The sequence below is a fragment of the Pollicipes pollicipes genome, unplaced genomic scaffold (assembly GCF_011947565.3).
Source record: "Pollicipes pollicipes isolate AB1234 unplaced genomic scaffold, Ppol_2.1 Scaffold_2555;HRSCAF=2994_pilon_pilon_pilon, whole genome shotgun sequence".
Taxonomy (NCBI): domain Eukaryota; kingdom Metazoa; phylum Arthropoda; class Thecostraca; order Pollicipedomorpha; family Pollicipedidae; genus Pollicipes; species Pollicipes pollicipes.
Genome location: NW_023596136.1, coordinates 1,725,367 through 1,747,907, shown reverse-complemented (window position 1 = coordinate 1,747,907; position 22,541 = coordinate 1,725,367).

Genomic DNA, 22,541 nt, shown 5'->3' with positions numbered 1-22,541 from the left:
GAGCTGGTGCCCATGCGCGGCGGGGTGAGCACTGCTTGCCGTCGGTCGCTAATCTCTCGCCGACCCGGCGCACGGGGCTACGTGCGTGCACGTCCGCCTTCCACAGCGACAGCGGCCGGCGCGACACAAATGCACCTGTTGCAGTTGCATCTGCATCGCTTTTCGGCATTTTGGCTGAGATCAAAGTGTAGTACTGCTGCACCTCCCCTTGTCCTAGTGTTGTATTTGATGTGTGAATTAGTGTAATCACTGCATCACGAGATGTCCCCCCTCCTTTAGGGTTGTATGCCCACTCTGTGGGTGCAGTTGATCCCTATTTGTTTCGTGTATTGGTGCAATCGAATGACAACCACAACGAGATGCTGCCCCATTGCTCGAATTATGTTCTCCTTATTCTCATCTAATCCGTGTGTTGGTGTATTTACGTGACAATGATCAAGACATCCCCCCCTTCTTTTTCTGCTAGCGGGGCGGGTGCACGTGCCGTACTGATTGTCATTTGTTCTGTGCATTAGTGTAATCATATGGTATCAACACGAGATGGTTCCCGTACCCCCGGACTGTGTAGTACTCCCGCGTGTAGCCCCCGCCCGTTCCCTGAGCTCGCCAGCCGGCTGTGGATTTGCCACTTCATCATCAAACTATAATCATTGAACCATCAAAATAAAAAGTTTAACAAACATTTTGAAAAAACATATCTTTTTATCAAAAACTAAAATTTGTGGTGTTACTTTTTTGTCAGAAAAGACTGATAGAACAGACAAAAATGTAGCTAGCAGTCCTAAAACAAACTTGCTAAAACGTATGGCTGCTGAGAAGAAAAAAAGCGTGCCAAACATGGACTTACAAATAAGAGAATCCCGTATTTTTTTCAGTGTCACGCGTAACGCTATGGAGAAAAACTACCCCACTCATGCCAGGCTAGTTTCCTCAATATACGTGATAACCACAAGCTGTAAAAAGCACGTTGTACATGATTACAAAACGCATGTATAGATTAAAACAGAACAGAAAAATCACAAATTTCAAATACAGAAAAGCAAAAAAAACTTGTTCACAGAAACATAAGAGCCCAAAATAACTTTCCAACCACAACATGACCTTTATAAAAGTTGGTAATTAGACAGTTTTACATTTGATTATACTTAAAAACAACCAAATTCAGGAAAATTTTGAAAATAAATTTTGCTAACATTTTCTAATTCTTACCAAATCAAAAACCTTCATACCATTTTTAGAAACGGCGCAAACGAAGAGAACAGAGAAAACCGAAACTGACGGTGTAAAAAGTAGCTTTCTAAGACGTGTCGTTGCCTAGGAATCAGGAGAGAAGCATTACGTTATTGTACACGACAAAGCTACACCCTTTCAAGATGACAACTGACGTAACTCAAAAAGTTCTTAGTGAAACCTAACATTTTTTTGGCGGCAAAACGAATATGTTATTTACAACATATTACCTACATCATATTACCTTTATCAACATACTACCTTTATCCCAGACAATCCACGGAAACTTCGAAAAATCTCGGCCAACTAATTCAACACATGATTCCTCAAAACCCTTCGTGTGTAACCAGGAAATCCAAATAAATTAAAAAGAAAACGTGAAAAGACACTTTTCATAATATATCTTGTTAAGAAAACTTTTATGAAAAAAACTCAAATCCCCCGGCTTAAATCAACGAAAGGTACAAATCCAACCGGGTCGATTCAGAGTCTCAATCTTCTTGGAAAGCGTTGAAGTCATGCTCTCGGAGCAAAGCATCAAAATTTGCCTAAATTTGCGATTTTTTTGGAGTACTTCTAATAATCCGATTCACTTGATTCCTTAACCAAAAGTTGGACTAAATTATTGGCTACAACAACGATTTTTTGTTTAAGGTTACACTCCATGGCCCCCGAGCGGTGCCAGTGGCCGCAAACCCATGCTTGTTCAAAATCCCCGAGTTGATTTAGGATGGTCTAAAATCACCTGCGTTGAGTAAAAATGGTACACAATCCTCCCAGTTGATCAAACAAGGGTACAAAATCTTCCGGTTCAACGAACCTAAGCTAACCTTACCTAACTCAACCAAAGCTAACCTCACCCAACCTAACCTAACCTAACCTAACCTAACCTAACCTAACAATGTAAACAGTGTCTAGATCAAATGCAAAATCTACATCGAGCACCGTTTGTGAGTATTTTTTCAACTAACTTTAAAACCATACATAGATTAAATTTTTGAGTTACAACATCGCGTTCGCCGTGCGATTACGCGTCTAATGACTAAATAATACAACATGATTGCACCACTGGAAACATACAGCATTCTTGATGCGCGCAAATTTCCATGAATTTGTTTCTGAGACCCGCTTTGTTTAAAAACAGATTGCACGTGCAGACAATACACAGCGATGGAACAAACATTTAGTGCCGCTGTTGTCAACATCCAAGTGAACACAAATCTCGCCGCGGCAACTCTGTTATGAAAAAAATCAAAATCCAGAAACCGATGTCTTTTCGTCTTAAATGAGGGTCAATAGCAAATTCAGCGCGAGTACAAACCGGATGCATGTTCTGTGCCCGTTGACACGTTTCGCACGAAAGGGCCATTTTTCAAGATAATTTGACGTTGGTTGTACCTAACTGAAAACCTATCGGCACTGGGCAGTTTATGTCACACCATAGCACGGGAAGGCAATTGTGCGTCAAAGCAGGTGTAACGCAACACCTGTGCAGCATTGGACAGCTGCCGTTTTTTGGGTAGTAAAACGTTCCAAACTCATATCTCCCTAACCAATGAAAATAGAAGGCTGCTTTTACTTGCAAACGATGTAAAACGATGTTACCACTCGTTGACTACATTTTTGATCACCGGGAGATGACCAAATATTTTGGGCACGACCATTTTTTAGAAACAGACATTTTTAAAAGGGCATGGTCCATTCAGTGTGTAAATGCAGCGGCGAGTGTTTCTGTGCATGCCAACAGTTTCTACAGCAATTTGAATAACTGCGTCGAGCGCCGCTTGTGAGTTGTGATCGCCGCCGCTTTTCAAAGAACTTAAAAAACTATACATGCGTTAATTTTTTAAATTACACCATCGTGCTTGCCGTGAGACTACACGTCTAATGATCTGTAATGCGACATTATTGCACCACTGAAAACATAGAGCATTCTTGATGCGCGCAAATTTTCATGGTTTTGTTTCTGAGACCCGCTCCGTTTAAAAGCAGATTGCACGTGCAGGCAGTACAAAACCATGGAACAAACATTCAGTACCGTTGTTGTCAACATGCAACTGAACAAAGTCGACATTCAAAAACGGATTTTTTTTCTCGTCTGAAATGAGGCTCAATAGCAAACTCAGCGCCAGTACAAAGCAGATCCATGCTCTATGCCCGTTGACGAGTTTTGGACGAGAACGATATTTTTCAACACAATTTCACGTTGGTTGTGTCTAACTGAAACCCTATCGGAACCGGACAGTTTATGCCACACCATGGCGCGAAAGGGCAATTCATTGTCAAAACAGGTTTAACGCAACACCTGTGCAGAATTTGAAAACGGAAGTGTTTTGGGTAGTATAACGATCCGAACTCATATCTGTCGAACAAATGAAAATAAAATGCTCTTTTTACTTGGAAACGATGTAAAACGATGTTACCACTTGTTATTTGAAAGTTATTTGTTAATAAGTTATTTGAAAAAACACAACCGGCGCTCGATGTAGAGTTTGCAATTACTGCAGAAACTGTTTACATGCACAGAAACACTTGCCGCTGCATTTACATACTAAATGGACCATGGCCTTTGATTCTAAAATGACATGCACCACTGCAAACATGCAGCATTCTTGATGCGCGCAAAATTCCATGGTTCTGTTTCTGAGACTTGCTCCGTTTGGAAGTAGATTGCTCTTGCAAGCGATACACAATGGTGGCAGATACATTCAGTGGCGTTGTTGTCAACATGTAAGTGAGCACAAATCTCACCGCAGCCACTTTGTTCCAAAAAAGTCAAAGTTTAGAAACGTACGTTGTTTCGTCCCAAATGAGGGCCAATATCAAATCCAGCACGACTACAAAGCGGATGCATGTTCTGTGCCGGTTGACGCGTTTTGCACGAGATGGCCATTTTTCAGCAACATTTCACATTGGTTGCACCTTACTGAAAACCTGTCGGCATTGTATAGTTACATGTCACACCATGTCACGGGAAGGCAATTGTGCGTCAAAACAGGTGTAACGCAGCATCTGTGCAGAAGTTCAAAACGGCCGTTTTGGGGTTTCAAAACGTTCCAAGCTCAGATCTCTTGAACCAAGGAAAATAGAAGGCTGCTTTTACTTGCAGACGATGTAAAACGATGTTACCACTTGTTAACAACATTTTTTATCACCGCGTGATTACCCAAAATTTTGTGCGTAGCCATTTTTTGGGAAGAAATGAAAGTTTTCCAAACTCGAATTTTCCATTCCGGAATGAAAAGGCATAGTTTATTAGGTGTGTAAATGCTGCGGCAAGTGTTTCTGTGCGTGCAAACAGTTTCTGCAGCAATTGCAAAATCTGCATCGAGCGCCGTTTGTAAGTTTTTTTCTTCAAATAACCTAAAAACTATACATGCGCTATTTTAAGCTACACCATCGTGTTTGCCGTGCGATTACGCTTCGAATGACCTGTAATAAAACATGGTTGCGACAGTGGAAACACACAGCATTCTTAATGCGCGCAAAGTTCCATGGTTTTGTTTCTGAGACCCGATCCGTTTGGAAACAGATTGCCGGTACCAACGATACACAACGGAAACAAACATTCAGTGCCGTCATTGTCAACATGCAAGTGAACACAAATTTCGCCGCAACTACTCTTTTGCGAGAAAGTCAAACTTGAGAAACGAACATTTGTTCGTCTCCATTGAAGTCCAACAGCAACTTCAGCGCGAGTAAAAAGCGGATGCATGTTCTGTGCCCGTTGTCGCGTTTTGCACGAGATGGCAATTTGTTCAAGATAATTTCACGTTGGTTGCATCTAACTGAAAACCTATCAGCACTGGACAGTTTATGTCACACCGCAGGAGGATAATGCAATTTTGCGTCAAAACAGCTGCAACGCAACACCTGTGCGGAATTTGAAAAGGGCCGTGATTTAGGTAGTAAATCGTCCCACACTCATATCTCCTAAAACAATGAAAATAGAGGGCTGGTTTTACTTGCAAATGATGTAAAACGATGTTACCGCTTGTTGACCGCATTTTTGATCACCGGGTGACGACGAAAAGTTTTGGGCGTGACCATCTTTCCGAAAAAATAAAATTTTACCAAGCTTGATTTTTTCAATACAGAATGAAAGGGCATGACCCATTTAGTGTGTAAATGTGGGGGGAAGTGTTTTTGTGCATGCAAGCAGTTTCTACAGCATTGTCAAGGTCTACATCGAGCGCCGCTTATGGGTGTTTTTTCTCAAATAACTTAACAAATTAATGCAGGTATGGTTTCCAAGTTCCTCTATCGTGTTCGCCGTCCAATTACGCGTCTAATGAACCATAATACATGTTTGCACCACTGGAAACATACAGCATTCTGGATGCGCGTAAATTTCCATGTTTTTTCTGAGACCCGCTCTATTTGAAAGCAGATTGCACGTGCAGACGATACACAATGATGGAAAAAATATACAGTGTTGCTGTCAACCTACAAGTGAACACAAATTCCCTCAAATGTATAAGTGTTTTTGTGCATGCAAACAGTTTCTACAGCTGTTGCAAAATTTACATCGAGAACGGTTGATGAGTGTTTTCTTCTCAAATAACTTAGAAAAGTAACGCATGTATAGTTTTTAAGTTACACCATCGCGTTCGCCGTGCGAATACGCGTCTAATGACCTAAAATGCAACATGATTGCACCACTGGAAACATACAGCATACCTGATGCGCGCAAATTTCCATGGTTTTGTTTCTGAGACTCGCTCCGTTTGAAAGCAGATTGCCGGTGCAAACGATACACAATGGTGGAACAAACATTTAGTGGCGTTGTTGTCAACATGCAAGTGAACACAAATCTCACCCCGGCCACTTTGTTGCGAAAAAGTCAAAATTCAGAAACGGAGGTTTTTTCGTCTCAAATGTGGTGTCAATAGCAAATTCAGCACAAGTATAAAGCGGATGCATGTTCTGTGCCGTTTGACGCGTTTTGCACGAGATGGCCCTTTTTCAAGAGAATTTGACGTTGGTTGTACCTAACTGGAAACCTATTGGCACTGGACTGTTTATGTCACGCCATAGCATGGGAAGGCAATGCTGTGTCAAAACAGGTGTAGCGCAACACCTGCGCATAATTTAACAACGGCCGTTTTTGGGGAAGTAAAGCGTTCCAAACTCATACCTCTCGAACCAATAAAAAAGAAGGCTGTTTGTACTTGGAAACAATGTGAAACGATGTTACCACTCGTTGACTACATTTTTGATCACCGGGAGATGACCACAAATTTTTGGCACGACAATTTTTTAGAAAAGTTTTCAAACGCAATTTTTCCATTACAGAACGCAAGGGCGTGGTCCATTTAGTGTGCACATGCAGCGGCAAGTGTTTCTGTGCACGCAAAGAGTTTCTACAGCAATTACAAAATCTACATCAAGCGCCGCTTGTGAGTGTTTTTTTTAAAAAATAACCTAAACTCTATACATTTGTCAACTTTCCTAGTTACACCATTGTGTTCGCCGTGCGATTACGCGTCTAATGACCTAAAATAGAACATGATTGCACCACTGGAAACATACAGCATACTTGACGCGTGCAAATTCCCATGGTTTCGTTTCTGAGACCCGCTCCGTTTGAAAGCAGATTGCGCGTGCAGACGATGCACAGTGATGGAACAAACATTCAGTGCCGTTGTTGTTAACATACAGGTGAGCACAAATTTCGTCTTAGCCACTTTGTTGCAAAAAAAAAACAAATTTAAAAACGGACGCTTTTTCGTCTCAAATGTGGTGCCAATAGCAAATTCAGCGCGAGTATAAAGCGGATGCATGTTCTGTGCCAGTTGACGCGTTTTGCACGAGATGGCCATTTTTCAACAAAATTTCACGTTGGTGTTACCTAGCTGAAAAAGTATCGGCACTGGACAGTTTATGTCACGGCACAGCACGGGAAGGTAATTGTGCGTCAAAACGGGTGCAACGCAACACCTGTGCAGAATTTGAAAACGGCCGTTTTTTGGGTAGTAAAACGTTCCAAACTCATATATCTCAAACCAATGAAAATAGAAGGCAGCTTTTACTTGCAAACGATGTAAAACGATGTTACCGCTTGTTGACCACATTTTTGATCACCGGGTGATGACCAAACATTTTGGGCGTGACCTTTTTTTTCGAAAAAATGAGAACCTTGGCTTCAAAATGAGAACCTTGGCTTGGCTTCAAACGCAATTTTTCATTCCAGAATGAAAGCACATCTTCCATTTAATGTGTCAAGGCAGCGGCAAGTGTTTCTATGCATGTAAACTGTTACCGGACAGTTCGGTACTGCCAGTACCTGGCAGTATCGAATGGCTTGATAGTACCGAAATTCCGGTATTTTTGAGCTTTTTGGTGAAAAAGTGTTCAAAGCGCTCCGGAGGGGTTTCAGATCGTTTTTGGCGTCGGAACTGGTAGGATGGTTTTTCGACGGTGTGCTAAATAGTTGTGTTTACGAGTCAGAAGACCACCTTCCCCATACGCACACTTCTTCACGGTGGCGGCGCCTGGCGACCACCGCCGCTCCCCCGCCACCCCGCTGGGTAATCGCCGCGGCGGGCAAGAGGGGACTGGTCACCATTGTGAGATCCGATCCTTTGGTAAATGCCGCCGGGCCTTGGAGGTGGGCGCGATATCGCTGCCTGTACCCGTGGAATGCTTGTAACTGAGCAGTCCGGCACCAAATACTTTGCAGACTGCCAACAGCCTGCTCAAGGTGCATGTACCTTGAGTGCGTGTTGCGGGATACGTCGCGGGAGGCATACAACTTATGGCAATGGGTGTACTTAACAGTCTTGTTTGACTTTGCGCTTTGGAAATTGAGTTGGCTTTATCAAGCCAGGTCGGCATTGCGTACGGCTGGTCGTGTTCTGCATTTACTTTGCGGGAACTGCCGTTCCATTTCGCACAGATCTTTCTACGCTCTTTTTATTCAAAAATGTGCCTTTCCAAGAGCTGGAATTCTAGCATGATATTACTGCCATATTGTTGTATGATTTTTTATTGTTTTAGTGTCATGCCAGAAGTTATCATGGCTGCAGCACTATCACACCATTATCTTAGTCAACGTCCAGAGATCGAGTGCGTTATCAGACGCCTCCAAACTGGTATGAATGAAACTACTAGCAAAGTTGCCATCGCCCGCCAAAAATAGCTGCGATCCAACGTGGTCGGCGTCAATGGTATACAGACAGGGGGACGCGGCCCTAGCCGCATCGCGGCACACCCCGCGGCACACCGCGCACAAAAGGCGCCCTCCCTCGTGTGGCGGGCGGGGGCGGCCCGCCCCCGACCGGCGAGTCGGACGGCTCCGAGACGCAGGACCTTACGATGCCTTTAGCGTTTGCACTTGAGAAACCAACTGCTTGCTAGTTCGGACAGCTGGCTTCACAATGTTGTACACTGTACGCAGTTGCGCTTGTGTTGAACATTAAACGTTAGATTCATGGGCATGTGGGCTCTCCTATGCAGATCGCATATCTATTACCTGCGTGAAAGCCATTTTCACATTAAGTTGGATCACTGAAAAGTTTTTAAAAGTTCAAGTATTTCTAGGAGGTTCTACTAAAAACTAAATACTCTGACAAAAAACGGTTTCCATGCAACTTCACTAGTATGCATAAGCAGGCTTTTTGTATCCAACTTAGATTATTTGCATGTCAAACAAGCCTTTTAATCATGTCAGAGACCCTACTCATACTTGCAGCGTTTGTAGTTTGAGAGGTGTTGCACGGTAAATATCATTAATTAGTTGCAAATCCCTTGAAGCTGTGTGTATGTTATGAATGATCACTCGACATTAAACTCATTAAGATGTGGTTTGGTAACATCAATGGCGTCTTACGCTGGTGCAAGCCAAGCCCTACAAGTAATTTAATTGTGCAGGTATAATACTTCGGCATGCAGACAATCAGCTAGGAACAATGCCTTTGAGCCGAATCCTACCAACAGGTTATTTGTCACCCTGATATGTTTCTGTAACTATACAAGCCAGCATTTGCATGAATTGACGTTGAAAGCTTTTTGTTTTACAGTCAGTTAGCATTTTATGCTTGCCAGATGGAGCCAGCTGTTTGGCTCAGTGTCAAGGCCCAAAAAATAGGGATACAGAACCTTAGCAAGAGGGACCTAATAGAAGCCCTCTGACTGACGTTTCAGGTTATGGCACTACGGGTGGGTGGGGGCCGGGTCCGAGTCCAATCGTGCCGTTGATCTTTGGTCCCGCGGGGTTCTCCGGTCCCTCTTCGAACGTCATCAAACAAAGGCCGTGACCGACTGGGGACCACTAGCCGATACATATCCTCTGGTCACGCACTGTGGGCCCCTGGCCGACAAGGGGCTCATTCACTGTTTCAGAGACCCAGACCAATGTCAATCGTGGCCCCTGATCTTGCTCCTGTTTGGCAAATGGCCCCCAGGTTGAGGATGACAGGGAGCCATCCGTCTGGTGTTCGCGGTCTCTGGCCGAGTTAGACATCCGCATTGTTTCGGGGGGTCCCTAACGGTACAAAAGGACCTCTGACCGATATTTCAAGTTATCACGCTACGGACCACGATTCTTTATGTGACCTACAGCCAGTCTTGCGGGCCGATATGCTCTTCAGCCAGGCCCTCGATAGTCTGTTCTGTTGGACCGCCCGGGTCCCTCTTCGGCCTCATCACACACTGCCCTTGGTCGTTTCGGGTCCATTGAGAGTTTGGGCCCTCTGTTAGGTACTGGGTACTACTGATAGATGCAGGTGCACCAACCAGTTAAAATCACCGGTTCCAGCTTTGTAGCTGATGGGAAGTGGGCCCTCTGGCCTTTTTCCCACGGTCCGTTCCTATCCTAATTCGGAGCGGACTGTGTAGCACTGGTGGTGCCTGACCCGCATATAGACATATATTGGCTCAGGATGCCCCTGATCGGTACAAAGGGCCCTCTGACTGTCCTTCAAGGGTCGGTCTCCGCAGGCCGGCACACCTATATAGCACACCGACAAGTCGTTCGTACTCTTAGACCTTCCAATCGAGCCCTCGATCATCGAACCCGTTGGGTCCTCCATACTCTTTGGGCCTCCTACAACATTGCCTCAGACCGATTTGGAGCCCTTTGCCAGCACAGGGTCGCCGTTGGCGCTGTGGGCCGCGAACAATGTAAATCGTTGGCTCCGTTTTTTCAGCTGCTTGATAAATGGGCACTCCGGCCCATGCCGCCACGAAGCCGGCTGTGCGTTTCTCATGGTGTTTGATCCAACATATAGCCTGTTACCGACCCAGGGGCCCCTGATCCGTACAGGGCCGTCTGGCAGGCATTGAAGTGACCGGACCTCCGAATGGCCTTTTGAACCCTTTGGGCCCTCAAGTTGGACGACTAATCGTGGGTCCGAGGGGACCTTCGGGCCTCTCGGATACGAAGCGGGGGCACATAGCCTAGTGCCCTGCCCTCCTCTGCCTACGCTGCTGTTTCAGAAGCAGCAACATTAGCTGCTTTTAGAGCTTCCAAATTCTATCAAATATTGAAAATATTGGCGATGAAAAAACTCTGGCCATGCTAGCGATGTGTTCTGCCGGTGGCTGTACCAACATCGGCCCTCTCCCGAAAATGGGGAAAGGGAAGGGCCCAGAATGGATAGCTCATTCACCATCATCTGGGCTCAAGTACGTCCCCCTTATAGGCCTAAAATAGGATCATCCCCTCCCAGGTCTTTTCAGGCCATGTTCTCAGATCTAAGAGCAAAGTTGATCTTGCCGGACTTGACCTGTGGCTTGTCTGGGCATGCAAAAATGACACTTCCCAGACCCAACGTGTGCCATTTTTTAGTCCAACCAGAACTGGGCTCATCCCGAGCCTAAATGATGAGAGGTGCCTTTTCGGCACATGGGATGTTTACCTTATCAGCTTAATAAATTAATCATGGAGCACTGGGGCACACGTCTCCACTTTGGTCCAGACGGGCCCCCAGCGCTCTTCGGGGCCAACGATCAAGGGTCCGACTAGGGATCCCGAAGAATTGGCCAGAGACTGTATCAAAGGATCCTGGCCCGCGAATGTCCATCATTGCGCCTATTGCGCTGATTGGTGGTCCTTGCGGGCAATGAGGGCCAGTCAGTTGATTCGCGACCACTAATTTTTAACAGTCTTTCCCGTGGCGGCCTAAAGCCTATTTCCAAATTCGGGACCATTTTGGGGCCTACGATTGTGGGTCATAGGATCTTTTGCATTGGCCGGGATCCCCTAGGCAATGGGGAACCGCTGTGCTGGTCAGGGGAGGGGGGGGGGGGCGGTCAGTACGCCTTACAGGGGACCCCATGTTGGCAAGGGCCCCGAGTCAGCAATGGTTCCGTTTTCTGAGTAGGGACAGGAATGTGACCCCGAATGTCAGAGAGCCTCTAAAATTGACCAGCCCGATGATAATGAAAGGGGAAGGACAGATGACAATGATTAACGATAAGACAGTGAAAAAGCACTGTGTCGGAATGGGCCCAAGAATGAACGTCGCTCTGGACCTCCACCCCATTTCGGTCAGGGGCCGAATAAGCTGAACTGAAATCATCTGCCAATTACTGAACCCCTGTGTCGGTAAGCAATCCTTTGGCATCAGTGAGGCCCATTACGTCAATCCGGAATCAACTGCTCCGCTATGAGGTCCTCCCGCGCCAGGGAGGAGACCAATGCAATGTGCATCCGTCTGTGGTCCTCGTGGTCGACCAGGGGGCCCCAGCCACTCTGTCTCCAGAATAGTAGCCGGCAAGTACCCCGGTTGACAAGTCTGGACGGAAATCCCCTTCAACATATGACTGGGAAAGGCAATGGGGTTGCCTGGTGTTCTTCTTACGGGGCCCCATGTCTACGAAAGGTAAGGGGTCTCCTTAGCATTTAATCCACTGTGTCCCTCAACGAACAGTGGTGACAAATGACGACAGCTGGACCCGGCGAAATATACTGGGCAGATCCGGTTATTCATCTGGGTGCCTTTTCACCAGGAGCCTTTATCCAGCTGTGTGCCACCCCCACCCCCACCCCCACCCTCTCTTACCAATGCCTTGGCCTCCCCTCTGTTATAAGATGGACCTTGCGGGATCTCTGATTGGCTCCTCTCGGAATTAAGCGTTTAAATGGACCATTAGATGTCATTTCATGGTTGAAGATGAAGAGCGCTGCGAAGTCCAAATCATGCTGGTAGCGCTTTGTATCAGCGCTATGTTTTTCCATACAATTTTCGATAGCACCGTCGTCTTAACAAGCGCCATGGTACCTCTACTGTTGCGAATGAAAGCACGTTGGTGATTGGCCCAACAGGCGGTAAAGACCTCTTACCGAGAAGCGCATTGGTTAAAATTTGAGCCATTGCGTTACTACGGACCCTGTAATGCTCCCATACCCAAAGCCAAAGTGTGGGTTGAAGAGCCACTATAGCGAACACCATAGGGGAGAAATTAAAGCTATGGTATAACATGTCGTTGAGTCTGCGGGATGATAGATTTGTCTTTGCACATCTTTTTGCCTTAACAGAGTGTTTCAATCCTTCGGAGCAGTCACTACACTGATAAATTAGCGCATTGCAAACATGAAAGAACAGACCCGTTCGAAAGCAGGACCAATGAAATTTCCTTCTTGCATAATGGTACGCGAGAGGTCAAGTGAGATTTCCACCGCAGGACCGGTTATAGCAGTGGTTAAAGTGTACTTCTTGTCGTCGACCAAATTTTTGTGGGAAAAATTATCGCCAGTAGCGTAATGCGATGTCATATGACAAAATGGTCCTTAAGTCCATGCCCAGTAGCGTCATCAGTAATCAGCTTATCACCGAAAGTGTCTTTCATCGCTGCAGTTTTCAATATCATGTACATAACCGAAATGTCCAGTCATACACTGCTACTGAGCAAATGTCAGGATATGTGCTGCTGTTAGGAAAGCAGTTGTACGTGCCCTGGACTGACAAGATAGCCCAATCACAACAGCAGTTTTCTTCCAACCTCGGGACTTAGAGGCCTCATGTTTGAACTCGATCTACGGCTGGATTTGTTTTCCTCGATCCCCCCTCCCCCCCTCCAAAAAGAACAATGAAGAACCTTGATAGCCAGGGCAGCAAAATGCATTGCAGATTCCGAAACAGCAGCAAGCGGCATAAGCAATGACGTCAAATATGGGGGGTCTCCACGAGGCTATGCCCCCCCCCCCCTTACCCCTTATGAAAATCTAATGTGTGCTTCGAACCCATCTCAACCGTCACCAAACTATCCACCATACCTTAGACATGCTCCAAGCGCTGCGCGACATGCTTTGAGTGGTGGGCGCCTTCTGTCGTGCCCTAACAAGGGTCGGCACTATGACATGAACGAAACCCTACCTTATGAATATAGGCCCCAGACGGATAAAACTACGTGCCATTGTACTCATGATTAAACAAGGGACACACCTCTTTATGTTTCATGTTACTTCACCGCATGATTTCATATATATGAACATGCAAAGCTGGTGTTTGATTGCAAGGAAAATTTGACGTTGAACTTGGTCTAGTGGGGTCAGTTAACAGCAGGTAAGGTCTTACCAATCATGATATCTCACTAAAGACGGTTCACCGTTGGTTTTTTTGCGAGGCTTTACCTTTCTTAGTTTGCAAACAAACATCAGGGAAACCCCCCCCCCCGTCCCCCTCCACCTGTCCCCGGTCTGAAATCGGCGAATCAGGTTGAGGATTAAAAATTGTTGGCTGCCATGTTGTTAACCTATGTTATGTATGCTGGTGTAAGCATCTGCATTTCAGCTCATGAAGGCATCAGCTGCTACAAGAGAATGGCACATGCCATTACCAACATCCAAACAGTTGTAGAAATTCAATGAGGAAGCCGGAAATTGTCATTTGCATGCAAGTTACATGCAAATGTAAAATAATCATCTGGTTATATGTAATTTTTGGCATGTATAGTGCAGGAGTATCAATGCAAACTGACTTCTGGGGAATTACCGAATATCAATGTTGAGCTGGGCCTTCCCAATGCCGATTCCCCTCCCCCAGCCAACATTTCTAGCTGGAAAAGTACAAAAAGATGAGATAAAAGCTTACTATAACACATCATCTCACCTGGACAAAATTTATTGACCACGATCCATGGGCTACTATCTCCGCCTAATCACGCATAAAAATTAGCACTGCTGTCATCATGCTCTCACCACACACCTCTCTCACCTATATTGACTTCTACTATCAATGTAGGCGGTATATATGGTAGGATGTCCGCCTTTACAGCCTGTACTTAAATGTGTACAGTGATTATGATTATGGTTCTATCAGGACATCTTTACAGTTCAATGTTTGCAAAAACAGTAATGAAACACACCATATTTTCCTACACGCAATGCCACGCTAACAAGTGCCAAGAAAATATGCACATGAATGAGCACTGCAGAATGAATGACTTCCGGAGCTTTCCTGTTGCAGTACGGATGCTATCATCATGAAAAAGCTACATCATCTTAAGAGACCACCAAATGCCAACCTTTCACTGACCTCATAGGATAATTGGAGCACAATACCATAAAACCACCTGCTGTATGAAGTAATGCTCTTGGTAAAGGGGAGATGACAATGCAATTTGTACCCAGGTTTGGATCCAGAGGGGGGCCATGGGGCCATGACCCCACCCCCATGGGCCGCGAAGGGGCTCACTGACTCCGAGCAGGCCCATAGCCAGGCAAACAGGGGGAGTTTGTTTCAAACACAAAACGCAACAAAACTGGTGAGCTCCAAGTGGCCTAAAACAGTTGAGTGAAAGTGAGGGGCCTATAAGAACTGGAAAAATTCAGTGTTTGGAAAAGCTGTGAGTCCGCGCTAAGGTCCGTGCTTGCCTGGGTGGATGGCACACAGTCCGCGCTAAGGCCCGTGCATGCTTGGGTGGGTGATGCACAGTCCGCGCTAAGGTCCGTGCATGCTTGGGTGGGTGATGCACAGTCCGCGCTAAGGCCTGTGCTTGCCTGGGTGGATGGTATACAAATCCCAGGATAAACCACCTTCAAGAATCGGGCTCTATCACAATCCATAGCAACCCTTCTGATTGGTTCCAGTCCTGATTCCATAGCCTTTATAACTATATGTAGCTTATATATAGCGTATAGCACGGATCTCAGTCCGTAGTTCAGGGGAGTGATCGGGAAAATGTTGGGTTCATTATGGAGTCCGCAGGCCTTACGCTGTTGCCAGCGCCTTACATGTCCACTTCCCGGGTGAATCCTATCGCTAAGGCGCCTACCACATTGCCCTTGATCTCTCTGAATTTTCTCGTGGGGCTCTGCGATGTTTTGGGGCACTATCTGCCTGCGTGCTTTGGCACTCTTGATCGATCAGGCTCTCCTCCACGGGTTTTCCCGATTCGCCTGATAAGCTGCACGCTTTTGCATATCGAATGCTTTTCTTCGTGGCCGCACGTTCCAGGATGTCCTCAGTTGCTCAGGGGTTCTTCACATTGGTATCAGGCTCTTTCCACCTGCTCCGAGGGCCTTATGCTGTTGTTGGTGTTCATATAAGGTAAGGCACCAGGCCGCCCGAAGCTTCCGTTGCTCTCGGGCCCTCTTCTTTGATCTAGGGGTATTTCGCTTTGAATCATTTGCGAAGGACTCTTTACTTCTGTCGGCGCCGTTTCTGTTAACTTGTCCGGGCACTGTTGGTTGCACAGGGACATTAATTCATGCACACTGGTAGTGGTTAATTTTCCTTTGCTCGGAGGGCCCTGCGCCCTGGCCGTGGTCCTATACTCGCGCCAGCCGCGACACTCCCAATCGTTTTGGAGCCCATCACGTTGGTCTTTTGTGCTTCTCGCTTGCTCTGAGCGCCCTATACTCTTGACGTTGAGGGGACGTGACGGGACGGGACGGGACGTGAGTTGACGGGAGTACGTTATTCTAATGAAACTTTAAATGCGGCATAAGAGAACACATGGGCATGTTCTTGTCGAACTTTCTTCGGAATAGACCCTTCAGCACGGCCCTGTCCGTTCCATGTCCCAGGAAACATGGCGTTCCGCAGGGGAGCGTTCTCAGCATTGCACTTTTTGTTATCATGGTTAATGACAACTGAAATATGTCCTCCACAAGTAGTGAGATCGCTTTTTGCCGACAACCTTGCCATTTGTACTAGTGCATGAACTAGCACAGCTTCCGAACGACAGCTTCAACTTTGCATAAGGAAATGGAAATATCAGCAGGTTTGCATGGCTATTTCACTACAGTAATACGCTCTTGTTATACATGTGTTATTACTCGCGTGAACAATAGTTGGAGTGAAGCAGCCTGATGGCTACAGCGTGCCGCATGGCTGTTTCACAGTATCGCTTTTATTGAAGCGACGTACTTTCTTAGCACACTGTTCTTAACTGTAAATGTTTTGAATAGTGCAATCACTCAGGGCTGTGCAAAATGCTAATTCCAGATGTGTTTTTGTCATTCCGCCGTTGAGATGGAATAAGGTTGCTATTGTATGACAGTACTAGGGAATATAATAGTCTGCTTCCTACTGTGAAGTGTGGTTATCTGCATGTTGTAAGTTCACACATTGCTTATGTCAAGTATTCCATTCAACATAACCATAACCTACAAATATGTAGGTGTTTATTAGCAGTGAGTGCCAATGCTGACTCATCTATGTTGGTCAAAAGGCTTATTATATCAGCTTTTAGTTGATCATGGATTTACAACAAGCTTGGAGTTTCATCTGCCAATGGGACTTATGCATGATGCCGTCCTAACCAGTTACATGGCATTTGTTAGTCAGCCTGTGCATCATTTACCTTTTGGATTAATTCATTTTTGTGTTGACAATATGTTGCTACAGCCCTAAAACTGGGGCGGGGAAAGAGGTGCACGGTATGACAATAAGAACTGCCCTGCATGTCTTTCGCAATTTTTACTTTCCGTATGCCGTCGCATGCCTTAGTAATGCGCACGGTGAGAAGGCGTCTTACGAATGCTCTCCTCACCTCGGAACGTGCGAAACATGATGTTTAAGAGACTGTATTAAAACATGGTTGGGACTACATTGGAGCATTCTTGGTTGTATTTCCCGTACAAAATAGCAGGAACATCATTTGAAATGCACGGGTGCCACGTCGCAGTGGACAAAACGTCGGGGTTTGTCGTCTCTTTACAACTATGGCGCAGCGCCACGAGAGGAACTGTCTGATGCATTTTGTGGCGTACTCTCGTGACATTTTTTTTTCACCAAAGGGTTATAATATTTAGTGACGTAAAGTTGAAGTAACAAAGAACGCTTGTGGCGTTCTTTATTATGGCAGTGGCCAATAGGTGCAAATAACCAACGCAGTCCACGCACCCTTAAAGCTCAATAACTAACTAACCTCGCTATTTGACCCGAGCTGGTATGGACTGCGGCCGGTGCCAGCGGGTGCGGAAAAGGTCAAGTGACGCTAAAGGGACGTGGACGTGGACGTGGACGTGGACGTGGCGTGGACGTGGACGTGGACGTGGACGTGGACGTGGACGTGGACGTGGACGTGGACGTGGACCACCTTATCGATGGAACGTGCACCGCCAGGCACTGTGGCAGGTTGGCTTTTGGTTTACAATTCTACTGCTCACCCATGATTTTACAATGCTGATGCTGGTATCAGGGCTCATTCGAAAAGCATCACTAAGCGTGCCCGTAGATGTATCCAAAAGCTGAATCTTTAAAGGGATAGATCTGGCGCAGCCGATTCTGCGATGCATGCCTTCAATCCATTCGCATGCCATGCGAACAGAACCCACCGCACAACCCCCTCTTCCGCTCACTTCGATTCCGGTCTAGCTTTACTACCACACCATTCAAAGAGTGAGCCGGCAGTCAGTCATCCTCCCCGCTCTGTCTGCTGCCGCCCCTTGGCTACCCTCGCCAACCCTGTCTGCTGCCGAGAGGATGCCCCTGGATCAGAATTGTCCTGCCGCTGTAACTATACGTTGTGATCGTAATTAGGACCTCCTTTGGAATTCTGAGTAATGTGTGAGATCGCACGGGCACCTACCGTGCGTATTTGTCTCCGCGCTGGTGAATGCACTGGCCTTTTGTGAGAGACGTGGTTATACCTGGTATGTGGTAACGGCACGGAAAATGGTCAGCCACGTAAAAGTAAGATACCAGTCTTCACACACAATGCATGGCTGCAAAAAATGCGACCTTGCCTCGAATCTGTCGAGGAGACTGGGGCGGTCCCGCGGAAGAACGTTGCATCACAGCAATCCAGAGAAGCTGATGGAAGAATATGATAACGGCGAGATGGGCAAAGCGTCAAGACCATGGCATGAGCGTAGCCTGGTCTCGCACTAGGGTGCATAGCAGTCGTTTCGACTGTTTGAAACTTGCTGTCACAAAGTCGCCACCACCTGATTTGCTACTTTTTTCTGCGCTTCTCATTAGTCAGCAACTGAGAATACATCCGTCCTACGTGACGCGTGGCCATGCGGGCAAATGTCTTAGAATGAACTGAGACAAAGTTTTTTTCGGCACTTTGATGAATAATTAAGTTACAGGTCTGTCAAACCGCACCAATGTTGATATTCGTGACGCTAGAGGAGTTTTTTATGTGTCTAGACAGCCGTATTTGATACTATCCCCACCTACTTTGCGCACCGGTAAAGGGTTTCCTTTCGTTGACGTTATCGTCGATCGCTTTTTCCGGTTTCTTCTCGTCATTTCCTCGAACACGTAAGCTACACACGCAGCCTTAAGCAACACTGTCAGGCCTTGAGCCCACACTCTATTGCCTTAAGCACTCACTTGTAGCAAAAACACAAGCACAAGCACCAAAACACGAAGCATGCCGCCCCAGTCCCCATCCCCATCTCGCCGCGAACCGGGACCCACCCCCCGCCGTGGGGCCCGCGCTCCTCCGCCGACCGCGCCGCCGGACGGGCCATCGTTCGTTCTTATTAAAAATAGGGACGGCAAAAGTTTTGCAGCCCCGGCCGTCGCCGAGATGTCCGAAGAGGACATTCTCGGCGAGTGTCTCGCTCAGGGTGTCACCGAGGTGGTGCGCCTGCCGTCGCGCCGTCCGGAGCTGGGACCTAGCTCCTACTCCTGCTGCTCTAGCTCGCCTGCTCCGTTTGCGCTTCCGGGGTACGGCCCTTCCGCCGTGCCTCTTGTGGGGGTATGGGGTATGGGGCGGGGTATGTGCGGGCCGTCATTCAGCTCGCCAGTGCGACGCCCAGGAGCCGCGCTGCGCGTCCTGCACTGGCCCCCACCGGCATGGGACCGTTGGGCCTGCCCGGCCTGGCTGGAGATCCGGGCAAACCTCAGGGAAAAACAAAAGAACAACGCTCCCTCCCCGCTCCTCCCTTCTCGCGCTCCCTCCCTGGAAACTGGGGCCTGGTCTACGCCGGCGGAGGCGCAAGCCCGACCCACCCCAGCCGCCCGGGGTGGAGTGGAGAGCGGACGTGTGGTCCCGCCCAACGAGCACCATTTGAGGGGCGCTCCCATGGCCCGCACCCTGGCCCGCCAGGCCTGGTTCCCGGCCCCTGAGGTCCGGTCCCCGGGCCACCACCCTCCGCTTCGGCCCCCTGAGGTTCGTTTCCCGGTTCCTCAGGCCAGAACCGAGACACCGTTGACGCCACCTCAGACTTCACGGCCGTTCAGCGGCACACACTGCTCGCGCCCGAGAGCCTTGTCGGAACCGAGGTCATCAACGACTGGTTCCCCCCGGACCAGTCTGGGGGCAGAACCATCAGAGTCGAGTCGGACTACCTTCCCGTCTCCTGAGAGAGTACCCCGCCCCGCCCGCCCTCCCTCTCCCCCGCTCCCTCCAAGCGGACCCGCGCTGGCCATGCCCAAATGCGCTCCCGCACCGCTGCACGAGCAGCAAGACGGCCTCGCTCCCCTCCCCAGAAAATGGGCACCCCATTTAATGAATTCGTTCTCCAATGGAATACCAGGTCCGTAATATCCCATGGGAGCGAATTCAAAGAATATATCACCAAGCACAAACCATTGATTGCCGCTGTTCCAGAGACCTTTTTAATGATTCTGATTCTACGAACTATAACTGTAATATTCGAAATAATTGCCCCCATACCAATAACGTAAAAGACACACCTCGCCGTGGCGGCACGGCGCTGTATGTAGCCAGCCGTCTACTGCACCATCGAGTACACTTTAATGCTGATCTGAATATTAGAGCAATTAACATAAAAATCGCACAACTTGACCTCACTCTCGTCTCTCTTTATCTAGCCCCAAATAACCCTCTCCCCGGCGCCCAGCTCTCCGAACTCTTCTCTCAGATCTCCTCCCCTTGCCTAATCTTGGGCGATTTTAACGCCCACCACCGAGCGTGGGGGTGCCAATCAACACAGACAAGCGGCACTGTGCTCTACACACTACTACGTACTCATGACCTCGTACACCTCAACAGTCAAACATCTACACACATACAACATCGAGGGACAGCCATCCGACCAGACCAGACCAGACCAGACCAGACCGGTCTAGACCAGATCGCTTACGCTTTTTCAGAAATCTGTCTGAGTCTGGACTGCTAAATCTCCTCTCTGCCTTTAACGCTACTTGGATTAATGAAACGTTCCCTGACACTTGGCGCTCAAGCACTCTTATCCCGATACTAAAACCTCGTAAGCCTCCGTCTGATCCTTCGAGCTACCGCTCTATTTCTCTGTCAAGCTGTGCATCGAAATTATTTGAAAGAATGGTCACCGCTCGATGTTTAATTATGATCAACGACGCTTTTAATGATTTGCATGAAATTTCGCAATGTTTGAAGTTTTCTCTTTTCGCTGACGACCTGGCGGTGTGGTTTACCCACCCCAATGTCGATCGAGTAAATCGCTTTTTACAATTTGCCCTAAATCACATGCACCAATGGTGTGAACGGTGAGGTCTTGAGACTTCACGGCTAAAATCAGCAGCACTTACTTTTTCTAGACAGCGCGTAATCTTTTCGCCCCGAACGCTTTTGAACCTGCATGGTCAACCCATCCCACTCGTCACCCAATTTCAGTATCTCGGGATCACCCTGGATAGCCGACTTACGTTCTCGCCCCATTTTGCCGACCTCAAACAGCGCTGCACCCGACGACTTAATATCCTAAAATGTCTTGCCGGACGAGAGTGGGGAGCCGATAGGCGCACTCCGCTCCGTCTGTATACCGCTTTGATTCGACCGATCCGTATCCGTCTGTATACCGCCTTGATTCGACCGATCTTGGGGTTCAATGCCTTTATATTTGATGGTATTTCTTCCAGCAAAATGAAGACCCTGGAAACGGTCCAGAACGCCGCTGTCCGCGCGGCCACTGGCGCCCTCCGCACCTCCCCGGTGTCCAGCATACTGACGGATGCACACATACCACCACTCATACACCGACACAAGCATCAACTTCTGAGATTCTAGGCGCGGGCAGACCTAGGCCAGACCCACCCAGCCCGCTTTCAAAACGCTAACAGCGCCCACTTCACAAGCAACTTCTGAGATTCTAGGCGCGGGCAGACCTAGGCCAGACCCACCCAGCCCGCTTTCAAAACGCTAACAGCGCCCACTTCACAAGCAAGCAGCAAGCACCCCACAATCAGCGTCCGCGTAACACAGGCACAACGCCCATTTCAACTGCCACACATTCACACGCTTCCCTCGCCCCCACTACGCATGTTCTGGCTGGACACCCCTGCAACGATTTGGCTTCTATTTACGCACAAAAAACATACCGTTACAAATGCGGAGGCCCAGTCCCAATTTGCGGAATTTCGTAATGAATACAATGCATACACATACATTTATACCGATGGCTCCCGGGGTGATGACCGCACGGGTGCGGCATATATCTGTAACCATGATACCAAAGCCAGGCGCCTTTTAGATTGTCATATTGTACACACATCAGAATTAGAAACAATCTTTTCAGCACTTTGCCACGTTAAAAAACATGACATCAAACGAACTGTGGCGCTCCTCTTCGAATGCGTACACAAAACCAAATGAGGTAATTACATATAACAACTTAAATGTTACGAGGTTTTCTCCTGCTCAATTGCCAACGAGGAGGTTTTCCTCATTGCCGTGAGGTTTTTCCACGCACAATTCGGCCAAAATGTGCCGGTTTTCCTCATTTGCAAGGGTTTATCCAAGCACAATTCGGCATAAACGTGCTGGTTTTCCCCATTGGTTTAGGAATCCGTTTTTTTTTGTAGTTGGGGCTTTTTCCGGATTACACTACACAACACAAGGTCGTACCGGACCGCTCCCCCCATTCAGTGTGGGGGAGCGACCCAGTTCAGGTCGCTGACGGACCTAACCGCTGAGCCCTTTGTTGCGATGAGGTGGTGTCGTCCCACGTATGTGATGGT